A 22,122-nucleotide genomic window follows, 5' to 3' on the forward strand; every position below is an offset into this window, starting at 1 on the left:
GCAGTGTACCACACATATTTGCACACACTGGTTAGACATTACCTGACATGCATCGTGCTGCCGCCGCCGCCATCACAGTGCAAAAAGCAGCATCTAGCACGCTAGAAATGTAAATATCTCGCCTTGCCTGGTGCAACCCCCAAATGATACGTTTAACTTCCCATTGCTCTTCATCTCTCGCTCTCTGGCTCGAAAAAACACAACAACATCAACACTGCGCCCTAACCTAAGCGAACCCAACCGCGCGGTTGGATCGCATCGCATTAATCAATCTCCGCACCTTTCGAAAGAAATAACCACCACCCTTTTTCTCGATGGACACACGTCGCCGCCGTCCACACAGGAAACGCACTCGACGGGTTTGTTTTTTCGAGCTTACCGAGGGCAGCGTAAAGGGCAGTGTGTCGGGGGTCCCTATAATTATAGCACCTATATATGAGGGGGCTCAGTGACTTTGCAGACCATAGGTTGCACATAACACCCAGACGCGTCCACACTGCAACCCGAGATCTGGGCAGGGACTCCTATAAATAATCCCCTCGTTCTCGCATATCACCACACTCTTTCACTCAACTGTCTATATGTGTGTATGTGTATGTGTGTCTTTAGCTCTTCCTGAAATTCCCGAGGGCTAGAAATAAAATACCACTCACGAGAGCTTGCCCCCAGGGTTTGCGATCAACCGTACGGTGGTGGGATCCAAACAAACGACATCATCTCATCGACAGTGACGACAATGCCCAACATTACTCCCGTACTCCGGAATTATTGCTACAGTATACTCCGTCGATTCCCGTGCGTTCCTCCGTCATCATCATTCGTTCAAACTCCCAGCTTCCCAGATCGATCGATCTTTGCAGTCATCGTTCGGTACAATAATAATTACATCTCCGGCAACCCCGAAAAGACAAGCTCTGATAATAGTGGCCGCGCGTTCCCCTTACAAGGAGCCAACGAACACTCGAACACTCCTGGACCACCCATAACAACGGAGCGGGCTGTTATGTGTAGGCACTTTTGTGCTGCTTTATTTCCACCCTCTGGCCTTCCTGCCATTAATTGAATTAAACCGAAATGCCCAACCATGCGCTGCGTCTAGCAGCAGCTGATTGATTGGTTCTCGGTTTGGTGGCGGTTTTGCGCACACAAGACAAAAAAAAACAACAAACCCTGCGCCGCCTGTACCTCTGTAGTAGTATATACCCCGCCCGAGGTAATTGATGAGGTGATCCAATCAAGCAAAGAGTGGGATGGTTTAATCGTATTTTACCCTTAAATCGATTACTGCTCTGGCCAAAGATAAGACCACACAGCGTTCGGCACAATTGATCACACTGCTGTGCTCTCCTCCTGGACAGAGCACTCAACACAACAGCATCGCATCAGCAAAGGTACACCACTTCTCCTCTGGGAAAGGTTTTTGGTGCGCTTGGTTCAGGCATGATACCACGCCTCTCCAATTTAAGGTCCAACCTCCGGTGTTGGACACCACACAACTTCTTACCTTGCAATACGGCAAGGTTCCAACAATTTCCAGCTGACCCAGTCCCTCCCGCCGTACAATGAGATCAGCATCCGTAGGTGGCGTTCGCTACACCGGACGACAAAATATCATATGAGTTCCTAATGTCGGTTGGGTGGAGTGGACCCAATCTCAAGGTACTGCGAGATTCTAGATCTCGCCTTGTAGAGCGCGAGGTCTAGGCCCCAACTGGCCTCCCAGCCGTTCGGGGAGCCTACGCAAGATGTTTGTACCATTTCACAAGCCGACTAATGTCTACGGCTGTGTCAGTGATTTGCTAGCGTAACACAACAGGCAGCACTTTTTGAGTCGATGGTTATGGTTCACGCGCATGCACGCGTAGGAGAGACAGTATGCCGTGATAGACTAGTAAGGTAGCGGCGTGGAGGGAGGCAGTTAGATGTCGATCGCCACGATGCTAGCCACTTCTCTCGCCCGGTCTCTGCCACACAACACAACGCTGCGATTGAACACGTGTCAAAGATAACGCCTCTTCAACGGCATTCGTTGAAGAGCTCAGCCACCACAACTCGAACCAGAACCTTGTACGGCGGAGAGGCAATCAACGACAGGAGGGAGAGCTCAGTCTCAGTTCTTTTGCGGAGGTGTTGTGTGTGCTCCCGATGCCACAAATCATTAGCTATTTCTGATCGTGATCGAAACCTAGGCGCCATCTATGGTTGCAAAATTGCGGTATTATACTTGCCTGCCTGCCTTGTGCAAGGAATGCGTAGGAGAGTACGCCGGAGGGCGTTCATTGGGGCAATGGTAAATATTTTTGTGTACTGTGAGCAACTGCTGCGTGCGCTTCGGAGAGGTGTCAACAAGCCAACTGGAGACGACTGCATCATCTCGAAAGCAAACTTTACGTTAAAGAGTGAATATCTTGGAAGTACGCAAACTATCCAGTGCCTAAGCTACCATTAACTAGCCCCCGAAAACGCTACACATACTCACACGGTCGTCGGGAGGAAATGCAAAGGAGCGTTTCAGAAATGTGTTAATTGTTTGCACAAGACGAGATCTCACTACTCCACCGCGCACACCAAGATAATCGTGTTACACACCGTGGGTCAGCAAGGTGAGTCGGAATTCATCAGAAACAGCGTCATCGGATTCTTGTGGCTGCTTTTTGCGATCTTGCATATCTCGGCGATCATGGATCACCAGACATCAAACAGCTTTCAACACAGCTTCGAAGTGATCCACTCCAGATGATGTGCCGCGCTCGTGCTGCAGCGATTCGAAACGGTTGCCACCGGTGTTTAAAAAGCTGCCCTCGGCGACATTGAGACGACGCGTCCGATTTTCGCGACGATTGATCCTCACAGCGCGTCAACACAGGTCAGCACCAAAGCGCGCGCGCCCGCTGATGTCACTGTTTGCTTTAACACTACACGTTCGAACGAAGCGGAATCGAGTGAGTGCTTGACGGCCTCTAGAAGATTGACAGATCCCAGCCAATCGGGCCTATCGACAAGCGCGCCATCTCAGCACGTCTTAAAATAATCGATGAGCAGTGTGTAAGGCTGCGCTGATAGACGCTCCTCAGCCGGGTGAAATTTACGGCTCACTCGTAAGGCTTCACAACACAAAACTCCGGTACTACATTCACAAATCATATCGCTTAATGATCCTTTGATCGCTTAATAAACGGTTCGGAAATCCGCTCGCAAAGGTCATCATAAAACAAGTCGCCTTCGCTAATTGATAGTACAGCCGTGCGCGCGCCAGACACCGATGTGCACACGCAACCCCGTACCCCGTGTACCCGGACAGACCGTCGTCGCCGTAATTGTTGTTGGTCATCATTAGTGCCCGCGCACCGCAAAAGCATTGCTTACAACCCACTCTATCGCGTATAATTAAAACAAAGCGCTAAAAGTGTAATTGCCCAGTGATAAGATAAAGAAAGTTGTGGCAACAACAGCGAGAAAACCTCTACTGTTTGTCGTGATGGGTGCATATGTTCGTCTAATGTCTGTTTGGAGGTGACATATTGTTGATATGACATTGCTTCTAGAACAGCTGAGACGACGCAAAGGTTTAGAACGCAATGATGCATCCGGTTTTTGCATTCAAAATACTTTCCACTTGACCACTTGATCATGTGTTGTATGGAATATTTTATGGAATCCAAATATAAAAACCCTGATACTCACATACTGTACGCAGTATAATGCAATCCAACGACTTCAAATATCATCCATATCCAGATGATTTTCTCCTCAATTTATGAGTTAGAAAATTGCACTAAAAACATTTTTAGTCTTTATTTGTACAATAATTTAGTCAAATCATGAAAACATCCACATAGTATTTCTCCTTTTCAATCCTTGACATAAGGAAAATCAGAACATGCTTTTAAGAAGAGCACCGGGTCTTTATAAGAATTGATCGCATGACCTATATTGTGCAAGACCAGCAACCTTGCCACGAGACCAACAGACCATCCGTTAACCATACTGTTAAAACTGCAATATATACTTAACCTAATACTCGATTTATGATCTTCTCATGCACCAACCAACATTATCGTTAACCTTTATATAATTATTCGGTTGATTCAAATCATTTACTTAAAATCAATAATAATTATAAACTTAATAAAGTACGATCTATCTTTTCGAAGATCTAAAAGCCTATTTGATGCAGACCATAGATTTCCGTATTTCAAACAATATTAAACCTTCGATTCGAATACGATTATAAATTCTCATAACCATTCTATCGTCTCACTCAATTGAAATATGCTCGTATACGCTCGTAGTGCCCACGATTGATCTAAACAGCCAACTTCATATTCGAGCAGTCGAACCATATTACTTCTAGTCACGCAAACACGCCAAGCGTAAGGCGAGGCTTGCCGTGAAAGACCTAACTCCAATGCTCTCTCGGTTACACATTCTAACCGGGGCAAAGAGTGGATCGAAAAGAAAAACCACAACAGAATCGTTCGAACAGAGCATAAATAATGCACCAAACGGCGGCAGAGGCGGCACCGTTTCGAACAACAAAGAGGAAGGATTCCCCGTGAGTTCAACATAACCACAAAACGCAAATGCACTATGCATCACCGATGCATGCATCTTACTAGCTCGTTCGCCTTGATGCGCTGGAGAAGAAATAAAAAAAAAACTGACAGAAGAACAACGTGTTTGCGTGTCAGTGCTGAGCATAATTCCAGGAAAACAAAGCCACCGAACGAGAATGCAATCGAACGAGAATAACCAAGCATGAAACGCTTCTCTCTGTTCCATTAGAAACTCAGAGCAGGAGAGCAACAGCGAGAGAGCACACCAAGTTGCCTGTTGAGTCAGTTATCGCAGTTACGGAGGGATGTAGAGAGGTAAAATTAGATGCATCAACATGCCAACTCACACTGCCATCACTCCCCGGTGATGCAAAGTGCAGCGCCAAACTCTGCTTCTTGGCGCCGAGGTCTTGGCACCACTGCACAATTCGGGGTCCAACGTCCGAAAACCCGGCTGCAACCGTTCTATAATCCTTATAAGCTTGGATGCCCTTGCGACATCGCACCACCCCGAACCTTCACACCGGTGATGACAATTTTGAACGGTGACGCAATGGAACGTAATCTCCCAATCCCTCTTCTTCGTTGTTTGCTTGGTGCCTTTTCTTCTAACAGACTTTTTTTTTATTTCAAACCGGTAGAAATAAACAAAACGCACACCACCGCAACGTGGAACCGTGCGCGATAATAAAACTGTCTTGCGCGGTCACAGTTTGCGCACGTACACACATTTAACGGTGAGAAGACGACTCCGCTTCTTCGTTTGCTCACACAGTTTGCTCCCTTCGCTCACAAAAATCCGCTCGCGCTCACACCACGAACTAATCACCAAGCGGTAAAAAAATATGCAAATTTTTCTCCACCAAGAGAATAACGTCTCGTACACACATCTCGCCTAACCGAGAAGCCAGCAGTAGCAACAAGCACAACACACATCGTGTACAAAAATACGAGAATAGAATAAAGAATCGAAGTACACGTGATGGTGTGGTACGCAGAAGAGAACGTAAACCGAGAAGAGAAAAACCATCGCCAGACACAACCATCACACTCTAGGGCACAGAATCTAACGATCGTTGACAGGAAACAAGCAAAAACAAACCAGAATACAGAAGTAAAGAAAAGAAAGGCCACAAGATCTTGTCTAGAGAGAGACGATGAAGAAAAGAACACAAAAACTATCGAAAAGTAAATAAAACAATGCTCCAGAAACGTCACGGACCCATTCGTCACATGCACTACACCTCTCCCACAGTCCACACCAGACGCTCTCTAATGTTGAATTATATTTTTGGAAACTTCACACGATCTGCTCTCAACCGCCACACCATCATCGGGAAGCCAAAAAGGCAAGCTAATGAGATCACACATCACACAACCGATGGACGTTTGGACTTGGACGTACACATATATCGACGAAGAGACAGTGAGGTGATAGTAGTACACTTGGTGCCGACACCAACCGCAACGTGACACATTCCGCACAGCCATGTGACAGACACCGGGCCACGGTAAAGTGCATTACAGGGGAGGAAAAGTAATGCACAAACTGGAGACCGGGCTAGAGAAACGCACGAGAAAGGCAAGACCAGTGCAGGTTGGCTTCGTTTTGTGCACTTGTTTTTTTCCTTCTAATGTCAGATTGATTGTGTGTGTTATTGCTTCTACGAACCAAATATACACTCTCTTGTTATTTAGCTTATTTTCCAATCGATTATTTCTTCGATTTCAAACGTCACTAACACCACTCGTCACAACCGCAATACTTAAAAACCGTTGCTCTCTGCCCACAACTTCGTGCCAAAATTGGCAACAATCACTACTGCTGTGCTGTGCTGAGTCAACGGTGTGTTGAAAAGCCGTATAATTATTAATCAATAGTGAACGAATGCCGCCGGGGCAGGGACACAGCAGCGCACAAAGTTCGCGAATGTCGTACGTGTACTAAACCACACACACGAGAGAGAAAAACTAAATCACTCTCACACACTTATGCAGACACGTGTTAAGCCCGGAGAAGAAAGATACATAGTTGCACAGCAGTTGATGAAATTTAACTAATTTTTCCTTACTAACTTTCCCATCAACTATTTCTTTTTTTTGTTGCGATAGGAAAAATTATAACAACAAAAAAGGTACAAATATCAACGTGCAAACGTACACAGAGCGAGCCCGCGCAAGGAATATGCTCCCACGTTAAAACGCAAACTGAAAGTCCGGGCATGTAAGTGCGGCTGACTAACCTTCCCGCTTGTAGCATGCCAGCAGGGAAATCTTGCCCACACGCACACACCGGCACATACTCTGTTGGCGGGTTTTGGGGGCCTCTCTAACTCTCTTCAAAGTTACACGCACTGCGAGGGGGGGTGCTTGCTGGATGGATAAGAGAAAGAGTAGTCGCGATACGGCGGGCGAATACACTCGCGGCAATGCGGCCCCCCAACCGGGCAGAAAACACACACATACACGCAGATCGCGCTACAAATACATGTTAGCGGGAAGAGTAGAAGCTATCAGTAAAGAAGTGTTGTGAAACTACTAATACGTTTTTCATTTAATTACTGATAATAATTTCAAGAACAAACCATTAAAATTGAGTAACCAATTAGATTAGTTTGATTCAATATTTTAAATTAAAAACTATTTATCCAATAATAATCCAATTGTATAGAGCAATATAAAATGCTGTTTCAAATGTTTGGAAATAATTTACTTTATCTACTTGCACCTGCACCAAATAATCCAGCGTACCCGCTTCTAATGACAGTTAAGCCAACCCTTCCCCGTGCGCATTAAATTTTTGATAAAATAAACAAACAAAGCGTATTATACCACTACCAGCACGCACGCATCACCTCCATCTACAACACGCTCTCACAATCTTGGTGCGCGTGAAAAGCGGCTGCTCACTTACACCAACACCTGCTGTGCACGGTAGCGGTGTACACCTTGAAAACGTCTATCGACCAGCGTAGCCGGCGCCTCGGTTAGTGTGTCCACACAGCAGCGAGCCACAAGTTGACCAGTTGCCAATCTTGCCAACCCGATCATTATCGTTGCAGGCAGGCAAGGGTGAAAATTTGCTACTCCCAACCAACAGCAACAAAAAAAAACATTTGCATTCAGATATTGGAGAAGGTGCTTTTCAGGAAAAAAAAGGTAACATCCCCCCCAAGTGTGTTCGTGCGTGACGAGTAACAAACGAGCGGTTTGCATGCCGGAAGAACGTATCGCATATTTTCTTTCATACTGAGTAGCCGCTCATCTTCGGTGAAAAATGGGCACGAGGGTGTGTTTTGCATCCGCAAAGAAACAGAAAGGAGGTTCTAAAGTACACATTACACACCATCGGCTTGCAAGATATATCGAAAGGAAACTATCCTGCCTTAGGTAGGTTAATTACCACCAGTGCCGAAGAGTTTTGCACATCATTTCCCTATTCGCCTGTCCCTATCGAAACTATTTCAGCTACAATATCCGCGGAGCAAACAGCAAAGAAAACGCGTTCACTCGGTGCGGAGAACCATGTGCTAATTAATTTCTGATAACACACATACACTCGCCGGCTAGTACTGTGTCTCAAAGACAGTCGCAAAGAAAGCAGCAAATAATAGGCATGAAGTCATCCGGGGTGTGCGGTTGACATGACTAGTCCACCGCCAAAGACATGAGTAATGGCTGTATTATTAGCGACGGCTGACACGGTTGACAAAATCGAAACAGTAACAAAAAAAACGTAAGCAACGTGATAGGCTGTAAATCAGCTTGATTAGTGTGTATGCGTGTGTATTCGCACGAATTCTTGATAAGATGTAAAAAGGTGGTCCAAATCAACTAAATCATTACTCATGATCATGGTAGATTTGTTAGCAAAAACCGATTAGCTTGAAATAAGAAAGTCTATTCCTCGATTTGTGTTTTAAGTAAGAAATTATTGATGCTTCAGCCGTCCGTACGTTTGACCGTTAGTGATCACCGAGTGATTCCTGCCAGAACGATCGTCAGTTCAAATCTCAAACTTGAAAAAAAATCGTTCTTCAAAAAAATCTATTTGTAACATTCAATCAATTGATTCAGAAGAAAGTAAGTTTGACATGATGATACACAAACAATAAAATAATGAGCATCTTCAGTTCATCTTTTGTGATTGCTGTAAAAAAGAAAAAAACACCCTCCTTTTCCAATGCTGTCATACTTGACTAATGGTGCTGATAACATACATATGTGAGGAGGATGAGGTCAACAACACACACGCCCACCGAGAATAATGCCATCATAAATCCACCCTATCTTGCTTCTTTCTCTCCCATGCAACAAATTGGATGGGAAGCAAAACGGTTAGCGAAAATAATTCCCACTTAATGCACACTCCTCGCCAACCTCCATCCCTTCTTTTACCGTACGGAACGGAACCTAACTAACACGATCGCTGTTTAGCGATCTCCTCGACTCACCTTCTCCCCCTCCCACTGTGCTTAAACGATCCCGGGATGACCGAATATTGATCGAGAAACTTTCACTGCACCACCATTTCACTTTCAATCGCGGTGCGGGTTCGGAATCTGCAGCATGTGTTAAAGAGAGAGACGAGGGCAAAAAAAATTGCGAAGAACCAAAGGGAAAGAAATGCCCTTGTCCTCTCGCATTCCAACCAGTTTTCCCGATAATGATCGAAGGAAAGTGAGCATTTTTTTTTTATTGTTTCACTAAACGGTCGCCAGAGATCGAACGGAAGCATCTATCTACGGGACGCTCTATGATTGATGCTCCGCTGCCTGTCCGTGTCCGAGGTTGTTCATCCGTTTGACACATCTTTTTTGTGCGCTCAATGAAAACCGTCTATCCCTGGGACTGCATCATGAACGCATAGTGACGTTGAGATAAAATTGGAAAGCATGCTTCAAACCGAATTCATTCACAACTACATCATGGGAAGGAACGGAAAGGTAGTGAATGATGGCTGTCCCAGTGCCTAATTGCTGACTCAAGATAGTGTGATGGAGGTGGTGCAATACTTGCTTGTATGAAACGTTCCATTTTAGTTGATGCAGCAGCAGCAACACTGTGTTATACCAGGAGATGCATTCCATTTCCAAATGGGAAACCAGGGGAGGCTATGTGTTGTCCAAGGGCGAGGGCACCCTAAAACCGGACCCGAACCCCCTGTGACCATTCTTGGGAGACGACTCTGTGGTGTCTGTGATTGATGTGTGCGCGACGACGTGGATGCGCCGTGACTTTTATGGGGACTTCTTCTCGCCCAGCCGGGAATGCGCTGTGCTGTATGTGGTTGCAGCGGGAAATCATAATGTCCGATTGCTTAATGACAGGTAATTAATACGCAACCATAATGACGAACGCACTGAAATTGTATCAGGTTCAGGTACTATTGCAGGTGGATCGATTTGAATCAAAATGATAGTTTAAATGACACTCGTTTCCAATTTACAATGATATATCTTAAATCAATCGAGGTCGTTAAATTGAAATGCAATACTTAGACAAATGTTTAAACCTGCATAAATATCACAAGTAGTACCCTACAATAAAACACACGCTCTCACATCCTGTTCCGTTCCGAGAGTGTTCGGATCTCGAACTCCCCAGGGAGAGTATACTTCACATTTAACGCAACATGGTGCAGAATGAACATAGGCACGAAACGGCAAAGAGTTTCAAGAAGGTTCCTACTACGCCAACCCGTTGCACATACCTGGTGGGACTGCACACACCAACACCACGGAACGGAAATAAAACGGAACTCACGCTAACGTGTGCCTCCGCCGCCACCACTATTAATAGGACGCTACACCACATATCCGAAGAAAGTGAGCGTAACTAAACGTCATCCCAGGAATGGGAATTGTTGCAGTAACACAGTGCAGAGCACAACAACGTAACCGGTGCAGCATTCTGGTTCACGGCTCGGACACATCCGATGCTAAATGTGGCCGAGAGAGAAAATGAAAACGATGCAGTTGCATATGCCATGAAAATGCCATTCAAATGGGAAAGAGGACACAACAGTTTTTGGGGTGCGATCATAAAGCGAAGCCCTCTGTTTCGGAAAGCTATTAAATCCTATTATTGCATCAAGGTGATCATCACATCGTTTGTGCGTGTGTGTCAATAAATTGTTGGGGACATCTAGACGTAGACGTTGGGACCAAGTTGTTTCCCAACAGCTTCGACACATTTGGGTCAAAATCTTGATTCACTTTCGCTACCACAACAACAGAGTGGACATCTACTCTTCAGATGATGCTCAAAATGATGACAAGTTCTATTAATTAAAAAAATGCACGGAATCATAAGGGAATCACAAAATTAAAACTCCAATGTCAGCTAATGTCAATTCATTTGCACAACATGGCTAAATCTTCGAGGTCTTCCTGCTACTCTCTGCGTCCTCCAACTCCAACCAGAAGAGCATGGATATTTCACCAGAAAACCCAGCCAAACTTAACGAGACTGAGCCACCCTCTCCACACACGCCTGTCGTAATGCAAACAAAGCGATCCGATTTGACCAAATATGGCGCCGACGACTGCGAAACGGCTGTCGGCAAAATTGGAGAGCGATCAAAACAAAGTCACGTCCGCGGGGGCCCTCTGCCGACGGTTGGCAATTAATGCATCATAAACCCATCAACCTGCAGGCCCGCAAGGCAATCTACCCTTGTACCGCGGCGGTTTGATCCTCTTCAGAAGAAAACAGCAAGCTGACCCGATGCGAGATGTGTGTGCGCAGCGGCAAAGATTAGCCAAAGCAGCAGCAGCATCAGCAGGGTGTCCTTCCAGTGTGGAGTGAACAAACATCTTGAAAATTGAGCATATTTCCTCCATCCAGACTTCCTAGAAGTTTGGACTCATCAGTTGCTATGCTGCGGATGTAAATGGGGAGCCCCTTTGAACGAAGAGCAAAGAACAAAAACATAGCAATTCACATCCATAAACATCAAGGAGGAACAAAGTGTGATACAGACAAAAAAAGGAGGACTGCGAGTTCTTGGAGTTGGATCAACATGAATCCACTCCACTCATGAAATGTTTTATTATGGTTGCTGGAAGCAATATCATAACATGAGTTAATTAGATCCCACACTGTGCCACAACGGAAAGCTGATGATGCGCTCGATGGAGTGTGGAAGTTTCCATCGTTTCGCAGGCACTCACAAAGTCAGTGGTCCACGATATTAAACATTCCGCTTTGCTGTGCAAAGGCAAAACGGAAGGTCTAATCATCGCCAAAACCATCACCAACGTGTGCAGAAGCCGGCTCGTTACTACGTTTCTTCACACCTCATAAATTTCTCCAAACTGATCATGGCCACCTGATAAGGATGCACACACCTGGTGCAAATATGGCGTTTTTTTATGAAACTTGTAATCTACAGCGCAAAGGAGACGGTGCAAGGCCAAGGTCTTTCTGCTGAAATTATGGATATTTAAGTCAACATTAATATTTTCTTGCTTTTGCATCTTATTCAAATTTTAATTGAACATAAAACGAATTTATCAAAACAAATGACATCATTGATTCTGCGAGATTATCGCCATACCCAAACTTCAAACAAAACGGCTTATACAGAACTGCATATTCCACCTTCCAACGCACCGCCACCACCATCGAGTGGTTTAATCAAATCACAACATTCTACGCAATAAATCTTCCTAGAAAATCGCAACTGTCGCAGCAAGTAACACTAGACATTATTATGCACAGAGGCAGAGAGAGAGAGAGTGCAGAAGAGATGAGACATCATGGTACGAAACACGAGGCCAAGAGACGATAAATTCACACGCATATAACATAAAAATAGCGCATTGCGTACACCAGCCATCCCCAGAAGGCCGTCTGGCAAACGAGGCGCACTGACGTCGCAAGTGCGCGTACAAGTACGCGACTATCTGAACATATGAGCGATACATTTCAACGGAAAGAGTAAGCGCCGAAGAGAGATCATTATCGTGCGAGTGTCTAGAAAAAGATTGCTAGGGTCCTTCAGTTCGAATCCTATGATATTATTTCCTCTATAGGATCGTGGTGCGATCTTTTTCCAAGCAGCAAGCTTCAATCATAACTCAGTGTTAACTTACCGTTTAGCTGATTGTAATAAATTAAGAGAGTCATACATTGAAGTATGATTTGATTTTAAATTCTCTTCCTATTCCAATTTCTTATACGATTACTACAAGCGCTCGTTGAGTGATTTGGATTGTTTGTTTATGTTGTACATACCTGTAAGTATAAGAGAGAAGAGTAAAATCAATAAAAATCCTTTAATTGTCTTTAAATTTAAATTTAATTTGTTTTAATACATCTCCAATATATTCCAATGTCCCTCAAAAACAATGGAAAATTAAGACACTGCATGCGTCACATCATTATCGTTAAACGTTGCACTGCTACCGATAGCATGATTGAGGTCCATTGCAATAATGCGATTCAACCCATACCAGATTAAAATGCATTAAAAACGATTAACATGTACACTGCCCCACTGCTGCAGCACTTCGATCGATCAATTCTTGCAATGCCTTAACGGAGGAGTGGAGTTGCTGCCTAATGATGCGGATTGTGATGCATTATGAATCAATGAAGTTCATTCCCTTAGCCAAGACATTACAGCTATTGTTAACGTTAAACGTTGAATTTGAGTTCCAAACAATAATATATTGTACTGAAAATTAATGAACTGATTTTAATATGATTTTTTCCTTAAAATACTAAATAGTAACTATTAAGCTAGCTTGTCACATAACAAATCAGCAACAAATTTTATCACACCTGCCTGCAACTAACTCCCCTTAGAACGAGTGCGCTCTAAGGTGTGTAAGTAAGACATAAACCCTACCTAACATGGATCAATATCCGAGGAAGCCCTCTACTATTCTGACGGTACCCTCCTCTCGACGGTCTATATCTCTGATCGATTGAATCACTTTCAATTATTGCACGAGCCACGACGCCGCCACAATAAATAATGCATTATCGACGCACCATAAAGCAAACAGTCTTCCAACCAAAGGGGAGACACGACACGACCCAGGCTGGGTGAGAGGAAGTAGTAGACACCTTGTGTTGTGTGAATGAATGGACAACTGTAGTAGCGCGGACGCACGCACATGCGTCACCCTATTTTATAACCCTCATTTCCTGCGAGGAGCGCCACAGACCTCAAAAGCATGTGTTACACTGTGTCGCTCTTCTGTGTGGAGACGCAGGGCGGCAAAAAGTGCACTTTTTCTGAAATGGTACAGCAGCGTGCTATTAATCAGCAATTGAAAAGAAGTAAACAACCGATAAGCGAACGGGTGGGATGGAGTGTATTGAACGATTATAGCTCAACTCCACACTCCACACTTTAAAACGTAGAGCATCGTAATGCGTGTAAAACATGAACCAACGCACTTCAACTTACTGGTGGAACTGTTGGAAATTGATTTCTTTCCATTTGTTTGATTGTTTTTGTTTTCCTCAAGGAGATCATGATCCGGACAGGAACCGGTTAGAACATTAGAAATCAACAATATCAAAAGCTTTGCTTCTAATTGAATAGATCATCTTTTTATGATTGGAAAACCCATTAGACATTGAATATTCAATACTGCGCTCTGTTGATAATATCCACCTGAGCCAAAAAACAAAATCTGATACAAACCAGATGCTATCAACACCAGTAGGCTAGCCGTCTCAGCCGTCCCAGTCGTTGTGTCTCGTTTAGAGACGCGCAAAGCGGTGTTAATTTCATAAATAATTTATCAATTCGTGCCCGATTAAGAAATCATCACCTCGTCCCCCTGTCCCTTGTCCGGCTCGCGCTCTCCCGACGAAAGCCTTCGCATTTCCCTACTTGGTCAAAATTGTGCACGGACTCTTTAATTAAAATTCAACATCAACCGCTATCTTGCGGGCGCAGTACAGTATGATGCGGCCACATGCTGCTGTATGTTTCTGTCCATCAGCGGTGCCCAAATCAGAAGGACCCTACAGCCGTTATCACGAGTCGTGCTGGGCATTACATCATCACCCTCGCTATGTAATCTGCTTCGATGGGTGAGAAATCCTGCCCAAAAGGGATCCTACCGCTTCAGGAGGCAATTACCGAATTAAACGATTGTGCACGTTTCTCTGTCTCTCGGTACAGGAATGGTGGTGATCGATGACAGACAAAAATTTAACCAAAGTCACGCACAAACCGCGTGTTATAGCTGGTAGCCCGTAAGGATACAGCATATTTCTCATTCAAGAGGAGTCGCCAAAAGAAGAGCAGGGAGAAAATGAGGTACAAAGGGCAGTGAGGGACAGGCAGTGAATTTTGTAGTTCAGATGAATGTATTTCACTCTCAGCAGGAATCATGAAAAAGAAATCGTGTAACTGCAAACGACAACGGCACAAGAAATGATCATTAAATCACGATTAACATGCACAAGTGGAAAGGAGTGCTGAAGAAATCAGCAACCAGCTGAGAAAAGACAAAACGAAGGCATACTAGCGCCATCTACAGGAAACGAATGCAAGCACGGGTTCCGTTTAGCGAAGACACAAACCCACGAAACAGATATTGTGGTTGTGTGCGTGATCTGCAGTAAACGCTTTTACTGCAGTTTACAGTTTAGTACATTAGAAACGCTCTTTCGGTGGTTTCGATATTTGTAATGTTCTTTTTTTTATTTATTTTGGCATTAATATGTTCTTAGTAAACATTTAATTTTACGTATATTTAATAATATATACACATTTCGTTTCCAATATTCAAGTAACAAGAGATAAATTTTGCTCTACTTTATAATTTCGTGAATTTTGTTTTGCAGCTGTTAATTTCTCTGTCTGATGAATATTTAGGAGAATTCCATCTTCCCAATTCTTCAAATCTTCACGTTATCTTCAAAACAAAATGCCGTCTTCTCGTCATAGTCAATTGTCCTATATTTGCATTTAGCACAACGGAAAACAATCTCAAACAATGTCCTATTATTCATAAAGGTCGTAGAGCAAACACACCACAGGCCCCAGCAACACACGTGCTGTGCATAATAAGCGGAAGACGGTGGTACACATTTTTTTTTATTTTTGCAAACTACCACACCATGTACTCTCTCTCGCAAAATCATGTATACCATATGGCGCGTACCGAGCAGTACACGTCACTCAGATGCACCGTTAGGACGAATTACTCATCCCTTATTTTTTTTTGCTGCAGCAAACGTGTGTGCGCCAAGATCATCATCATCGCAACACGATCAACGACCGCGCAAATAGAAAGGGAAGCGCAGCAAGCAGCACGCAAATAGCAAGAAAAGAGCCACTCGGGCGCAAATCACTCTACACCCGCGTGGGGCTGGGGGCTGCTAACAATCCAAATTCAGCCCACGTAAAGCAGTTCAGTGGAACTTGAACGATCAGGCCCTGCACGAAGAAGTGTGCGATCGCGTATCAATAGCATGGCGCACTTCTCAACCATGTCAAGAATCTTTATTGGTTATTTAAGCTCAAAACCTGATTGCTTTTTTTGCGTTCGTGTGAAGAGGTTAGGCGAAAAATTCCACAGTTTTACACTTGTTGTAGCTATCAAAGCCTAAGGGGGAGAAGGGATCATTTGCATTATTAGCGCCATTGGTTGCAGAAACAGCTCAAGTACTTAGATTAAGATTTGATGTTGGATAAAGAGTGTGTAAGTTGTTCTCGAGTGAAAGATCGTGAAAGATTTTCTCACCTTTTTACCTGCTCGAAAAGATCCACACTTCCTACTCAAGCAACAGCATTTTCTTGCTTATTTGTACCTAAATTGGCCTACAAAAAAGTGCATTTCTCTTCACTCCACACATGGCTAATAACGGGGATGCCGCTGGTCGGTGGTGTGATCTTGCGCGTATTACGACGAGGGTTGTTCACACCGAATACCAAAGAGGTGGCGGCTACGGCATACTCCGGGCTCATTTGCGGATATGACGACGACCGGCAAACACACAAACCGGTATGCACTGGTCGGCGGAACCGGGTTAAAATCAGTCCTCCACAACGATAATGTGTTAATTTCTTGCCATTCTCGTAGCTCCAGCCTTGTCCAGGGTATTGCTGCTGATGCCCAATTTAACGGGAAGACAGTCAAGCAGCATGCACTTACTACTTCGGGCGGTAAAACGCCCGCTGAGGAACACATCATTTCTACCGGGGCAAAGGTATGCGCTACGCACATTAGCAGGACAGTGATTTGGTGGGCTATTTTCCGTATGAATGAGGTGCAATTGTCTTCAAAGACATTTTACCGACGACGACCGCATTGTGGTGAGAAGAAGAGTGGTACGTGTGCTTGGGGTTAAAAAAACAGAAACAATTTCTTCGATTCGATGACGATGAACGTTACAGGATGAGCTCATTTGGCAAGACAAAACGAAACAAAAACCATTTCAAAGGATTTTTTAACAACAATAAAGCTCAAAGCAAAGATCCCTAGCAATAAACGAGTTTTTGATCATTGCAACGAGTTATCAAAAAAACAAATAAATTTTTGTTAAATTTTTGTCGGATTTCTGAAAATTTACAGTGTTTTTCATGTAAATTTCCAATGTCAACAACATTTTTCATTGTTTGCGATATGTTTTTCAACAGTCAACTATTACATTTACATCACAATAATATTCCAGTTCTTGCACATGATTTTCAACAAGTATCAAGCTAGATAGAGTTTGACAGTTATGTGTGATGTGTTGAAAACTCAAATTTCATTGTGATGTCATAACAATATGTGATAGATGTTGAAGAACATTTTGCAAGCGGTGAATAATTTAGGTTCTTCTGAGTCAACTTCCAATGTCAACAACATTTCTCATTGCTTGCGAGATGTTTTTCAACAGCTGTCAAATATTCGATTTGCATCACAATAATAGTTCAATTCTTCCACATGATTTTCAACACGTCTCAAGCTGGATTGAGTTTGACGGTTATTTGTGCTGTGTTGAAAATCATGTGTAAGAACTGAAATTTCATACTGATGCCAATACAATGTGTAACAGCTGTTGAAAAACATCTTTAAGGAGGTGAAACATGATGAGCACATTCAAAAGTGACTTGAAATATCCTGTATTTTCCTGTATCGCTTAAGTGTTGAAAATCATTCTGAAGAAATTAAAAAAAAAATTATGATGGAAATGAAATTTAAGATTGATGTGGATTAACATCTTGCACGCGTTGAATAACAATGTTTACATACGAACGCTTGGAAAATCCTGTGCAGTAAGAAAAAATGGAATTTCAAGAACCTTTCTCCTAATTTTTGATGATAAAAAAAACTATTACGGTCAAGAAACAAAAATATTTACTCAAAACGTTTCAAAAACATAGGAAACATAATTTATTTATTACGCTCGTTAACATAGAATAATGACAGAGTAATGAAACCATGACAGCTATCCATTACATGTTTGGCAAAAAGCAGTCGCGTGTGCTGAACGCAAACGAAACAAACAATTAATCATGTGTGGGATGGGAAGCGCGCCCGCCTCAGATTTCGCCCGTCAGTTGGCCTACTCGAATGACCGATTCGACTCAAATCGTCGTCTATCACCAACGACGAACGTAGCTCATCAATGTTCTGGGCAATCTTCCTGAGCAAAATTATCCCACCCACAAAAGACCACGCCGCCTAGACAGTGGAGCAATAGAAACCATAAATCGTGGCCAATTTGTGCAACATCTCTTCTACTCACGACACCACGACGAAATGGACGTCGAACGGGAAACTCGGCAGTCTTTTCTCACAAGCCGTGTTGTTGTTGTGAGATATTATGCTTTTATTTCTTTCGCACCCGAAAACACGACCCCACGGTGTGTGTGTGTGTGTCGGTGCTATATTATTAACACGTCAAGTGTTATATTCGGGGTGCGGGAGGTAGATAGGTGGTACGAATAAATATGTTTGACCATTCAAGGTTGGGGCTCACAGTGGCTTAACCCTCGCCCCGGCAAAGCAAATGTCCGGATATCATAGCGCTTAAGGAGGTGATTTGTTGGGGGGGGGGGGGGGGGGGGGGGGGTGGTCGCCACGTACGACGAGACGAAACAGATCCGCGGATCATCTTAACCGTCTGTCTTGGAGACGGTGTGTGTACCACCACCCTGCCATCGCATAAATTGAACAACGTTTAACCCGACGGGTGACGGGTGGGGGATCCATCTTCTCAAGTGGGTTGTGTTATTTCGTGTGTGTAGCCGCGGGTTTTTCCCCCTTCACTTCGAGTAGACACACTTTTAATAACGAGACGAGACCTGACCTAACGCAACGAATCGACCGATTGGGATAGGTCGTGGCAAGAATCGTTCGATCGTGTGTTTGTTGAAGGATAAAGTATCGTGGATCAACTGCCTGACGGTAGGATTTCGTAGTATAGGGAATCTGTTTATATATTGATGGTTGCAGAAATCAGTTCTTAATGAGTAGGCAACATTTTGACATAAAAATGCAATGGACACTTAAATCGCGCTCTCGCGTACGCTGTTGTGGAGACAACTATTCATGCGCAAATAAAATAGATAAATAAATATAAATATAATTGGGTTTTGCACATCATTACTAAGTGCAAGCGACCTAAGGAGTAGTGGTGGGATCTCGAAATCGGAACTACCCGATTCCAAATCCTTGTTCGGAATCAGTTCCGGAACCGATTCCAGTTCCGGATCCGATTCCAATTCCAATGCCGACTCCAATTCCAAAGCCGATTTCAATTCTGGAATCGATTCCGGAGCCAACTTCGAGCCCGGAATCGATTCCTGAATCGGATCCAGAGTTAGAATCGGTTCCGAAATCGGTTCGGAATCGGAATCGGAATTAGATCCGGAGTCATATTCGGCTCCCGAGTCGACACGGAAATTGCAAATAGCTCCGGAATATCAATCAGAATTGGCCCCAAAATCGGAGTCAGCTCTGAAATTGAAATCAGCCACGGAATGTCCATGAGAATGGATCGTTTGAAAGTATATTTGAATTCTTTGTGACTATCGCTACAATAGTAGTTGCATAGGACCCAAACACCTATTCTCATGGATATGCCAAACGCGATCAGATTCCAATTACAGAGTCGATTCCGGATGAGATTCCGGAAAGTGATTCAGAACTTACTATAGGATTTCACAAAAAATTGAAGCTAGTTGGAATCGATTGCAACCAAAGCCTCATTCTTCCCATCACTACTAAGGAGAATGCTTCTTGTTTGCCATGATGAGCAAGCAAAAAGCTGCATGCCAACAATACAATCGCCTCAATAAAACGCAGGCAATATTTGTTCGACCGCTTCATTACACATTTCACACTCTCTTCGCCGAGAGATTCAAAGATGTATCCATTAAATGCAGTGCCGAACCAGCGCAGCAGTGCACTGGCACGACTCCCCAACTACACTGAGTCCCCTCTCAGGATACCCCAGAGCAAACTATGTTAAACGACTTGTTAACTAAGCCACGGTTCTTGAGCCGATACGGCCCTCGTCATCCTTTTCTGATGAGCCATCACTCCTCGAACCGTCGTGCATCGTGTACAGCAGAACCCGGTAGACTTCACTGTAGTTGGCCGGACCCACCCAGGCATGTGTCAAGTTGGACATCTTCCGCGTCGGTTTGTCTCATACACCGTACAAGACACGACAAATAGGTTCATTCACACTCACACAAGCGGTTACAGGGTGGAAAGATGATGGTACAAAAGACACGACACAATCAACCCGCAAACCTTCTCCGTCGCTCAGCTGGGATGGGTTTTTGAAAAGGGCAGAGTTGGCATATTCTGTCGCTCCCCGCCGGAGCAACAACGCAAGAGAGCATGGGAAGAAACTTCAAACAAGGTGCTGCAAGAGAAAAGTCTCCGCAAGCATGATGCACTCTTCCCCTGGGAAACAGGCACAAGCTAGTTGACCCGGATTCTTCGTTCCAAACGTTTCGTGAGCCAAAATAGCTTCCCCTGACAGACTGGTTCAACAACGCCACCGCCACACGCTAGAATGATGCTGCGGCCAGTAGAAGGTGAGAGATGCGGAAGTCAAGAATGGAATTGTCTTTCCCCCCGAAATGCTCGGGAATAAATTTTCCCACATCGAACCTTCGGTACGGCAGGAGGTTGGAATTTTCCCATGGTATTTCCGCGATCGTCTAGTGCCGCACCCCAATGGGACAAAGGCAACTTCAGAAAAGGGAAAAAACATTTCCATACCATTACTTAGGTGTTCTATAACATTTTCAACTTCACTTCAACTTCCGGTCATTTTCAATCGGTTACCAAAGAAAACAAAGGGGCGACAAAGACAAACGTTTTTAAGAGTTTCCTGTCCTCTTTCGAACGCATTCTTTTGCTCTACTACTACCAATTTTAAGTAACCCAAAATAGCACAAAACCTAAAGCCGTCGAATCATGTGCCAGAGCCGATCAGTCACGTGCCGATCAACAAAGTGCCGTTGGACCCCAGAGATCCATCTGCGAAGGGTACACCACACAGAGATCTTGATAAAAACCGCCAGATTAAGCCGCCATTCCGGAAATCTATTTTAAGAAGTGATAAATTTTTACAACTAGCCTTCCGTGTTCCGTGCGCCCCATGTATCCCACTCCTTCCCAACAAATCACATTCGTCAAAATCGTGCTGTGACGGATGGAATAATAAGAATGCAATAAATAGGTAGTAGAGAGGGAGGAAACCGTCCAAAAATATATATATCTATCTATCACTCCCCGAGCGCATCAAAGCGGCCCATCATCTTCGAACTGTGCGGCGCTACGCGGAGCGACTGACAGGAAAACATAAACAAGCCGTTATCGTAAATCAGCAGCTTTAAGACGGGGATGCGGATATGGCGTCGAAACTGGAACCTGTATTCGTATTTTAGTTGGTTTTTGTTTCAATTTCCATTTTTCGAAGAATTAAAACAAGATCATCAAAATATGATACCTTCAGCAATGTCGATTTGTTTAAATTGTTTTTGTTTTGCTGCAGTGTCTGACGGAAATACTTTTTGAATTTCTTTTTTTTTCAAAAAATATTCATTCTTTGTTTAATTCATTCAAGAAGGTTGTACAGCAGGAACTAGTTTTATAACAAAAGATGCAAAAAGATAAAAACACATAATAGAACAAGAAAACGAAAAGAAAGACAAAACTTGCTAAAAGAATGCAAGGAACAATATATTACAAAGCAAGAAAGGAGAATAAACAAAAACGAGAAGTAAGCGATAATAACACAAAATCAAAAACTGTTAAAAGTCACCAACAAAAAATGAAAATGACTTAAAAACAACCATAAGATCTAAACATAACAGTAATCATACAAACATGAAAAGAGAGAAGCAAAAAACAAGAATTGATCATGTAAGAAGGTATCAAATTTCATCCACCCAATTCTTCCCTAAAAAAAACGATTATGGACAACCGTGACAAATCTGTCGGACAAAACAGTGACCTAGAAAACGTACAAATCCTGGCCGTGCCATATCAAATGGCGAGTCATGTTTGGCCTACAATCGCAACCTCGCGTCTATCCGCACGAAAAAATAAAACTACCCCGGAATGCAGTTGCTGAC

At 43.8% G+C, this 22,122-nt stretch overlaps 1 protein-coding gene and 1 long non-coding RNA gene across 15 annotated transcripts in view; one reads left to right on the top strand and one right to left on the bottom strand.

The window, feature by feature from the left end:
* The window catches only part of LOC120955320 (dystonin), a 182,120-nt gene that overhangs the window by 130,235 nt on the left and 29,763 nt on the right, over positions 1-22,122 (bottom strand). Inside the window, exon 1 of one of the 14 annotated variants that reach the window (XM_049608791.1) lies at positions 6,718-6,785. The exons of 12 other annotated variants lie outside the window; for them this stretch is intronic. The gene's annotated coding sequence lies outside the window, so the exon portion shown is untranslated. Of the gene's footprint in view, positions 1-6,717; positions 6,786-22,122 lie in introns of those variants that run through there. One more of the 14 variants, XM_049608793.1, reaches the window with a different exon arrangement.
* On the top strand, positions 6,919-8,693 carry LOC125907294 (uncharacterized). Its single transcript, XR_007452575.1, has 2 exons — positions 6,919-7,946; positions 8,025-8,693. It is a non-coding gene; the product is annotated as an uncharacterized LOC125907294 (long non-coding RNA).

This window comes from Anopheles coluzzii, chromosome 3 (genome assembly GCF_943734685.1).
Source record: "Anopheles coluzzii chromosome 3, AcolN3, whole genome shotgun sequence".
In the NCBI taxonomy this organism is placed as follows: Eukaryota; Metazoa; Arthropoda; class Insecta; order Diptera; family Culicidae; genus Anopheles; species Anopheles coluzzii.